Consider the following 9763-nt stretch of genomic DNA (forward strand, 5'->3'; position numbering starts at 1 on the left):
GCTTTCAGGACTCTCTCCGGCAGCCATTCTCGCCTCTAAACTTTTCTCTATGCTCTCACTCTCGCCGGCTCGAGCACGCCTGTAGTGTGCAGCGGTGAAATAGGTCCCAGCTGAAACACTTTCCCGCCGCGCACATTCTGGACGTTGTTTGGGCTATTCACCGGTATTGCGGTATATGAAAAATTCATATCATAACGAAAATAAATACCGGTTTTCGGTACGAACCGGTATACCGCCCAGCCCTTATTTTATCCCCATTTAAGTTAGCAGAGTGCTAAACAGGAAGTAGTCGGCTCGGCCGGTAGAAGTCTCTAGTGCGCCTACTCTGTGGGCCAAATGATGCGGCCCAGTCAACATTTGTATGTGGGGCCCATGTGGGTGGTAAATGGGCTAAAAAATTAGCTCTATATGGGATTGTCCATGGGTTCCATAATGGCCCCATACTAGTTGCCAACATGGTTGGGTTTAATCAAGTGGGCCCCACATAGAATATTCTAGGGTTACCTGGGTACAAAGAGGGTATGGGCCCAAAATGTGCATCTCATCTGGGGCCAATTTTGGTTAACCCCATTGGGAATATCCACCCATCCATTTACTACCTATATGGGCCCCACATACAAATGTTGGCTGGGGCCGGCAGTGACGATGATCTGGCTTGATGATTTGGCTTCATGCGACACTGAGCAGCTCTTATAGGAATGAACAGGGTCCCGCCTCCAACACTGTATCCAGGTCTGGTAATACATCCATGGTAGAGATGCATGCCCAAAAGAAAAGCCCACATTTTTGGTCTCAAGCAGAAACACACTTACTTTTAAACATTATGAAGGACTTGGATATCAGCAGGTGTTTGGATGTAAACAAATATCGCAACGCTGGCCTTTTCAAGAAGGTGGTGAAGAAATGAAAGAGGGAGGCACAATTGATTTCTTTAAAAGAATCCCGGCACAAGTAGCTGCCTCCACTTTTTCCATATTTTGACATGATAAATGAAATGTTAGGGCATGTTAATTGGAGTAGACACAGCAGCATGTAAACAGGAATGTTATTGGAATATTCCTTTCATTGGCCATGTTAACAGCTCAGTAGGAATTCTGTCTTTTTTGGAATAACGGCAAAAAACAAAACATTTTGTGCATAAATGTAGTCACTGTTTAAACGGAGATTTGGGGGGAACTATCCCTTTAACATTCATAAATGGAAGCTGTGATCTCATATAGGCCATGAACTCAGTGTTTGTGAGTATAAAAACATGTCAGTCTGCTGTACTACTGCTGGTATTCCAGATACATAATGGCACCATTTTGGGCACTTTAGTTTCAGACATGTTTTAACCCTTTCATGACTCAGCAAGTCTTTATACCTTTAAGTCAATGTAGGCCCAGCAGTCACATAGAGCAACATCCCTGCAGTGTATATCTGAGCATTACATAACACCACATTACATTTGGCTCGGCTAAAACAGCTGTGAATAGCTGTGTGAAAGCAGACCCTCGCCAACTGTAAACAAACCAGAATAGGAGGACGGACTGTACCAGGAATCAGCGAGACTCAGACAGACAGATAAACATTAAGGCAGACATAAAGATGGAGATAAACCTCACCGGCAGATAAGAGAGGAGGGGGCGGGGGGGATTCAGGATTGAGACGGAGCAGAGAGAAAGCACATGTTGTTGCGGTCTTGGATGTTTTTGGCTCTGGGCCACTGAGCAGCGGTTTGAGTGCAGATATTAAATGTCAAATATCCACAGGCAGATACTGACACAACGGAGGGAAACAAAGACGAATGAGAGGGACTGTTTTACTTTAGAATTTAAAGGGGACCTATCATGCTTTTTCTTATTTTCTGTCATGTCAATGTCAGATGTTCATATTAAACATGGCCAAAGTTTCAAATAATGAGGTAAACATATGTAAAAGTAATCCCTGTGAGCAAAAACCTCAGGCTTCAGACCGCTCTCATTACTGTTTCCAATTGTTTTTCTACTTTGGCTACAAGATGATGTCAGCTCAGGACAGGTTTCTCCTGCTGGAACATGTCCAGGTTATATTTAGAAGCCTTTATTAGTGATTTTTAAAGGGAGAAAGTGCCCAAATACAGTCATTTCCTGGCTGCAAGTCTTCTGCTGCATGTAGCTACATGCTAACGTCGGGGAAACAATTATTCTTGGCTGCCCATGATGTTAATTCCTCCCCGATTTCAGAAAATATTGATGCTGGAACATATCCAGTTGTGTTTAGTGCTTTTATTGGTGATTTTTCATCGTAAAAAGTGCCACTATTCTTTGTTACAGTCACTTCTGGCTGCAAGTACACTGCTAATGTACATGTAGCTGTATGCTAACGTCAGGGAAATATGTAATCTTGGTTGCCAGTGTGGTTCATTTCTCCCTGATTTTGGAACAAATTGCTGCTGGAATATGCAGTTGTGTTTTAAGAAGGTTTTATTAGTGATTATCATGGGAGAAAGTACCCTAAACACAGTCATTCCCTGGCTGCAAGTCTTCTGCTGCATGTAGCTACACGCTAACATCAGGGAAACAATCAATCTTGCCACTATTCTTTGTTACTGTCATTCCTGGCTGCATGTACACTGTTAATGTCCTTGAACATGTCCCGTGATTTAAGAAGCTTTTAGTAGTGATATTTCACTGTAGAAAGTTTCTCCATTCTCCATTACAGTCATTTACCCGCTGCAAGTACACCGCTAACATACATGTAGCAGCATTGCTAATGTCAGGTAAAAATGTAGGCTAATCTTTGGCCCTGTCCAAATACCCGCACTTGCGCCCTTGTGCCCCTTAATTGCGCGCTCCCACTAAGGGGCACAAGTGTGTAGGGTGTCCCAGTTGTCTTCTGTTGTTATCAAGGGGTGCAAACCTGCACCCTTAATGCACCCCTTCCAAAAGTGCGCATCAGACCTCACTTTGCTGAAAGATTTTTCCCAGAATCCTCCGTAGTGTCGTGACATTTCGAACAGCCAACCAATGGGAAGCTGCTAGAGAGAGGGTTGATATTTTATAATGGTAATTTTGGGGACTCATTTGTGGTAGTGATGAACTGTACTGGGTTATACTGATTCCTAATATTATATACACCAACTGACTTTTATACTGATTCCTAATATTATATACACCAACTGACTTAACTGACAAATTAGGAACAGCTTTCAATACAGTCCACATCACTTTACAATTTTGATTGTGTCTTTAATTATTATTATTTTATTACCGTATGACTTTATAGTTTATTTTATATCATAATTTACCACAATTTATCCAAGCAAAAAACGTTTTGTTAGGAATAACAGTAATCTAGGCTATGTTAACGGTAGAGTAAAAAAAGACGTTACAGCTAATATACACATTATTAACAGGTAAATTCAAGAGTAAAATTTAATTTAATTTACCTGTTGGTTGGGCATCAGCATCAATGCTTGGATCTGATGTAGATGCCGCCTTCTCCTGCGGCTCCTAATCCTCCTCATCATTCTTTCTGGATTGTATCTATTTATCATTTGCAGCAGCAGTGCTGCGAACAACGTTATTTCCTCTAATGCCATGTTTTGTCTCCTAGGAGACAGACGAGCTGGACCCAAACAGAAGTGACATGTACACAACTGTCCCAATTCTCCTTTTTAAACAACGTCAGTCCCTTGCGCACTTACGCCCCTAACTGCACTTTCGGCAAGTACACTTAAGGGAAGACCTCAGGACACAAGTGCGTGTATTTGGACAGGGCTTTTGTCGCAATTCTGCCCCGGTTTCGGAACACATTCCTGCTGGAACATGTCTGGCTTTGCTTACAAGCTTTTATGATTTTTCAGGGCAGAAAGTTCTGCCATTCTCCGTTTTCCCCAGCTGTACTGCTAACATACATGTAGCTAAATGCTAAAACATATTGGTTGCGGGTTGTGTTTAAAGGCTTTTATGGGTAATTTTCAGACCCAAATGGAATTTGCAGATTTTCTGGCCAGTTTTCAACAGCAATGAAAATCTGCAGAATTTAGTGATTTCTTTTATTCTTTTTTTTTAGTGAACGTTCATTTAATGTAGCAGAGGTGTCACTGGAATTCTGCTGGTCGCAAATTATGTGTGAAATTGGTTATTTTTAACGAAAGAAAGCGCCACTATACATGATCATTCCCAGGCTGCAATGACAGTGCGGAATTGCTAAGATGCGACCAGGAAAGAAACAGGTGCTAAAATAAAGCATTTCAGGCAGAGGTTGAATACAGGTGTTCAGTATAATGAAAATAACTCAGTAACTCAACTAATAGCTCAGTCCCTGGGGTCTTGACATGGGAACCAGAGGGTTGCTGGTTCAAATCCCTGTAACGACTAAGTATGGAGTGTGGACTGGCAGCTGGAGAGGTGCCATCTCACCTTCTGGGTACTGTCAAGGTGCCCTTGAGCAAGGCACCAAACCCTCCAAAGTGCTACAGGGGTGCCATCCATGGCTGACCCCTGCGCTACCCCTTTGTTGCATGTGTACAGAGGATTTGCAAAAACAACACTCTTCAACCGCCAATTGCCTGGAAAATTGTGTCGACTGACAAATAACCGGTGCAACATTTTAATGTTAATGCTAGTAAAAACCTTAAGATATGAATCTAAAAATGAGCCTAATAGTTCCCCTTTAAAGACTTTAGTTAAGTAGGTTAAATTTGTTCCTAAACTGGAGAGGCAAATGAGAAAAGGTGGAGTCGGTGATTGCATGGAAAGAAATAGTCAAATAGAGATTTTTCACCCTTCTCCTCCCAATGTTCTCTCTTATTTATGCCCTCTCTACAGTCGTGCTTCTGCTGTTCTCCTCATGTGCATACCCCTCTCTTTACCTCTGAGCTACTTCAGTACTTTTCCCTTTTCTCACCCCCTCTTAATATCCTGCTCTGACCAGCCACCCCCTCAGCCTTTGCGTGTCTTCGCGGTGCAACAAAATATCTTGAGAAATGTTTTGAATGCACGTCAGAGGGCCAGTATCGGTTGTTTTTTTGGGAACAGTGGAGAGTGCCAGCGGCCCAGATAAATGATGAATGAAAAACAGAGGGAAGTGGAAAAACAGGATGGGATACGCCCGGCGGAGCTGAGGATGATGGTTATGACTAACAGACCATACCTGCACATCTGGGCTTGGACTGAAGTGAGAGGTCATTACAGGAGCAGGAGGTGATAAAAGGCCAATTCAAGTGAGGCAGGTTGGAGGAGGCGACAGACGCAGTGTGACCCTGGAGGGGAAATGGATCAGACTCTATTAAAGTTGAACATCATGATAGCAAGAGCCTTTGAAAGAGGAGCAGGATGTGGAAGGAAGACAGAGAAATGGAAGGAAAGAATGAGCATTTGGCGGGAGAATTAATGCGGACGTGAAACAAGTGAAGAAAAGTGCAAGAATTTTCTAACAAGGCCATGACCACAAATGTGTAAACTATCCAAATAATGTCTGCGAAAACACATACTCTGACCTGTCTGGGCAGGTTCGTATTTCCCTCAGTGGTTGAGCAGGTGTAACTGTGGCTGCTCTGTGGCTGCTGGTCAGAACACAGACAAACAATTCAACAACAACTCCCAAATAAAGTTTACTGGCAAGCCCACGTGTTTGTCTTGCTATTTTTACGTCTTATTTTCTTAATGGTCATCGCTGTGATTCACCTTTTTAACATTCTATTTGAAAACAGTGGACACATAAAGGAGTAAGTGACTCAAAACGAAAACATCATGTGAGGTAAACTCGTTCCCTGGCTCTGTCTGTAGGATGAGGGACAGACATTACTCAGGACTGTCCTCCTTCTCTCAGCCTCTGATGACCCTGTCTTCCTGTGGTTGTGAATTTTGCCATATGAACGTCAACATGTCATGGTGCAGATTTATGGGTGTTGCATAACACTGGATGGATCTTCACGTCTGATTTTTTGTTATAGACTTAATCTGACTGATTTGATCTAAATCTGTGGGATTAGCACGTGTACTGGAAGACACAAAGATAAATTGTGCAAAATCTTCTGGGTGTCCCTCCCAGACTTCATCGGCCATTAACAAAATCCAGGACACACACACAGTGTACATATGTGGTGAGTAAGGATTATGTGCCACCTGTTTTATCAAGCCCAAACTCACTTCTCCACCAGCTCTCAGCTCCACCTCTAAGCCTACATAATCTGTACTGAAATGAAATATGGAGGATAAAAAAAGTCATTAATAAAACACATTAATTTGGCACTGAGTTTGTTTTAGACTTGAGGAAACCCAATGCACAAAAAAGTCAAAAGTAAAGGCATAAAAAAGTTAGAAAACAAAGGAAAAGTCTTTTGTTTTCTAACCCATCCCCTGTCCCAACCAGTCTTGTAACTGGACCGCATTTGGCTTATGCAAATTACTGGTTCAACATTACATGGCATATCAACGAATTTTGGTGCATGACTTTTTTTAAAGAAAAACACACAAACAGTGCGTGAGAACAGCCTGCTGTACTAAATTGAAACTCTCTACAAAGAACTGAACAAGCATATTTCCCAAAACTACTTCTTTAAATTTCTATCTTTCCTTTTTATTCATACATCTTTGCAACTTGCCCACCAGTCCTAAAATTAACTTAACCTAAAATTATCCAACAAGTCCTCCAACCCATACAACCACATAGGTCGTATGTTCCTATCTCCTAATACGATCCCACAAGAGCATTTTCTAAATGAACGCCACTACCAGTGGACGACAGAATAGCACATATATGACAGTTAACGGTCACAGTTATAAACATGTGGTTAACTTAAACACAGGCAGTGGCAGAATTTCAGTCTCTGTATTACTGAGTGCTGCATTTGACACAGTTTACCACAACATATTACCAGACCAACAGGAACATTGGGTGGGACTTTCTGGCACATTACTTAATACTTAAAGCACAGGGACTGCTTTGTGCATATAGGTAATTATACATGTGAGCATACAAAAAATACATGCGGAGTTCTCCAAGGCTCCATTCTGGGACCTCTTCTGTTTAACTATATGCTCCCACTGGCTCAGTTTATGGAAGACAACAAAATATGTTGCCATAATTATGCAGACGACACACAAATTTACAACAGAGGACTATAGTCCAATAAAAGCTCTGACTGAGTGCATTGAACAAATCAATGATTGGATGTGCCACAATTTTCTTGAGGAGGACATACCGTAAAATGACTCAAACTTCACACGGTTCTGAACAGCGGTCTCCTAGGGGGATGTTCTGGAGTAAAGTCCTGTGTTTTGTGACCCAACCACCACCCCAACCTCAAGCCTTAAAGTTCGTAGTCATATACTACACAGTCACGTAGTATATGAGCTGACCTAATCATCAGGAGGTGGAAGGGATGGTGGATGGCATGACACCTTTGTAAGATGCCTGCCAATTACTGCTGTGTTTCCAGCCAGGATTGTGCCACCAAAAACGGGCATTTTAAGCTAACATGTAATCTTTTTCTAAATATGACCGAGTGGCCTTTGTGCCAAAAATGTAACCACAGGTTAGCCACAGTGTTTGAAAGATTAAGTTTCAATGTATTTGCCACATAATAACATAAAATTAAACAGATCTGTGGTTTGCAGAAACGTACAATCTCAACATTTATTCTGATGATTGGGTTGTATGTTGGTAAATAAAACTTAATGTTGACCAAGCCTACCGTTAGCCTGGGTCAAAGGGTACAGAAGAGCCTGTCCAAAGATCCAGGGGGCTGTGCAAAGGTCTATGTCTATGACGTGTGGATGAGGAGCCATATTTTGAAAATTTTGTACCCATACTGTGATTCCTACGTTGAATTTTGGTTTCGGATGGGAAACAGACACTCCTGGATGAAAGTCCCGTGTTAGTTTGACCCATTTACCTTCCCTTTCTCCAGCCCTATGTGTACTCTGTCGCTCTTTGTACTACGTCACCTGACTGCCTCCTTTGCTCCCATCATATTACTACAGCCACTAGAGGTCACCGCCTAACATTAAACGTACATATGGGTTGTACTTTGGAGGACAGTCTCATATTTTCCTACATTCTTTAAAGATAACAGTGCAATGCTAACCACTCAAAGTTTGCAACGCTAATCATGCTAATGATAAAAAAACAGCTGCTATCCTGGCGATCATTTAATTAACGTAATTCCTGCTGTTACATGACTGAGTAAAAATATATTTGGATTGCTAATTCCTCCCGCTGAATCAATGTTTAGAGGTGGATTTTGGATCTTGAACCACAAATGACGCATAATATTTATTCACACTCATCATCCAGAGTATCCGTCTCTCCAAACAAATCCTATAACTGTCAAGCTGATTGGTGGTGGGGATAAGTGAGAAGGAGAGCTGGCTGAACGCTTCGTATGTCTCACCTCTTTCCTTCCATCTCCTGTAATCTCTAACTGATGCAGCCAACCTGTTATTACAGAAAGATCACATAAGTACGTATAATTCCAATTAGGAAATAGAGTTTGCCTCAGAACGAGGAAAATGGCATCAGGTTGAGTCCTGTATAATTTGGGGTTTAATCTTCAGTGAGAGGTTTCACAAGATCATTCTGAGTTCGTCTGTAGCCCACACAGGTATAAGTCTTGATATAAACCTGCCATGACCTTGTGATTGGCTTTGGCATGTGAGCTGTTAAATTCTAAACACAGTCTAAATTATTTAAGTATGTCTTTATCGTGTCAATAAATAGGGTCAATTCAGGAGACGTTGCATGTGTGTGTGAGAGAAAGTGCGTGTGTGTGTGTGTGTGTGTGTACATGTTTCTCTTGCTGCGTAGCTCAATATAATCTGCCTCTATTTCTCATAAGAGCCCTATCCAACTTTTTCGTTTTATGTGCTGTTTACCTCGGTGCCCCACTGCTCTTCTGTGGTGCCAACTCTAACAAACTGACCTGCAGGGCATATGACCAGCACCCACCTACTCCTGTCAGGAATCTCACACACACATACACTTTCACACCCGTAAATGCACTGCATGAGATAGCATTCACAAACAGACAGCACAAACAAGCAATTACTGGCAGTGGGCTCATTTACGAGAGGCAGACAAGTGCAGTAATATGAAAGTGCAGCAGATTGCTCGGCTCTTTGTAATCTGCTTTGGAGGAATTCCCTCAAATCAAGATCCCAACAATGATTGTTATGCCCGACCACGAACATGCGAACTGCAGCAATCTGTTCATCTATAAATAAGAATCAGCTCTCTCTTCTTCTGTCCCTCAACCCTTCCTCCTGCATTTTTAGCAAACTCTGTCATTCCCTTTCCCCTCTATCTTTCTTATCATCTTATCAACTTTCCCCTCCTCTCTCCATCACTCCTTTTAAAAGAAACAAAACAAAACGGTGCCATTCTCCATTGTTCTGCACCATTTCCTCTTGGCTATGTATTCCTGCTAATTATACAAAACCAAAGTACAAAACTTGGACGATTTTTTTCGGGATACTAAACTTAAAACGTGACAGCTGGAATTCAAGTTGCCTGTGGACAGCCAGACAAAGTATGTAAATGTATGTGGCTGTAAACTATATGAATATGGCTATTCTGGGAGCTTTAGTTTGAAGGCCTTGTAGTCAGACCAGCATTTAAAATTGAATGAATTTTTTCAACTTTGGTGAACTTGGACTTGGTATTTGAACCATTGACCAAAAACACGTGGTCCTGACATTTCTGACCTTTGAGGAAATGGAGAACCCATAAGCTCAAAATGGAAAAAGCTATCATAGTTTCTTAGCTGTGCATCAGCAGCTGTGCATTATCCTTTTTT

Source organism: Epinephelus moara, chromosome 18 (assembly GCF_006386435.1).
Source record: "Epinephelus moara isolate mb chromosome 18, YSFRI_EMoa_1.0, whole genome shotgun sequence".
In the NCBI taxonomy this organism is placed as follows: domain Eukaryota; kingdom Metazoa; phylum Chordata; class Actinopteri; order Perciformes; family Serranidae; genus Epinephelus; species Epinephelus moara.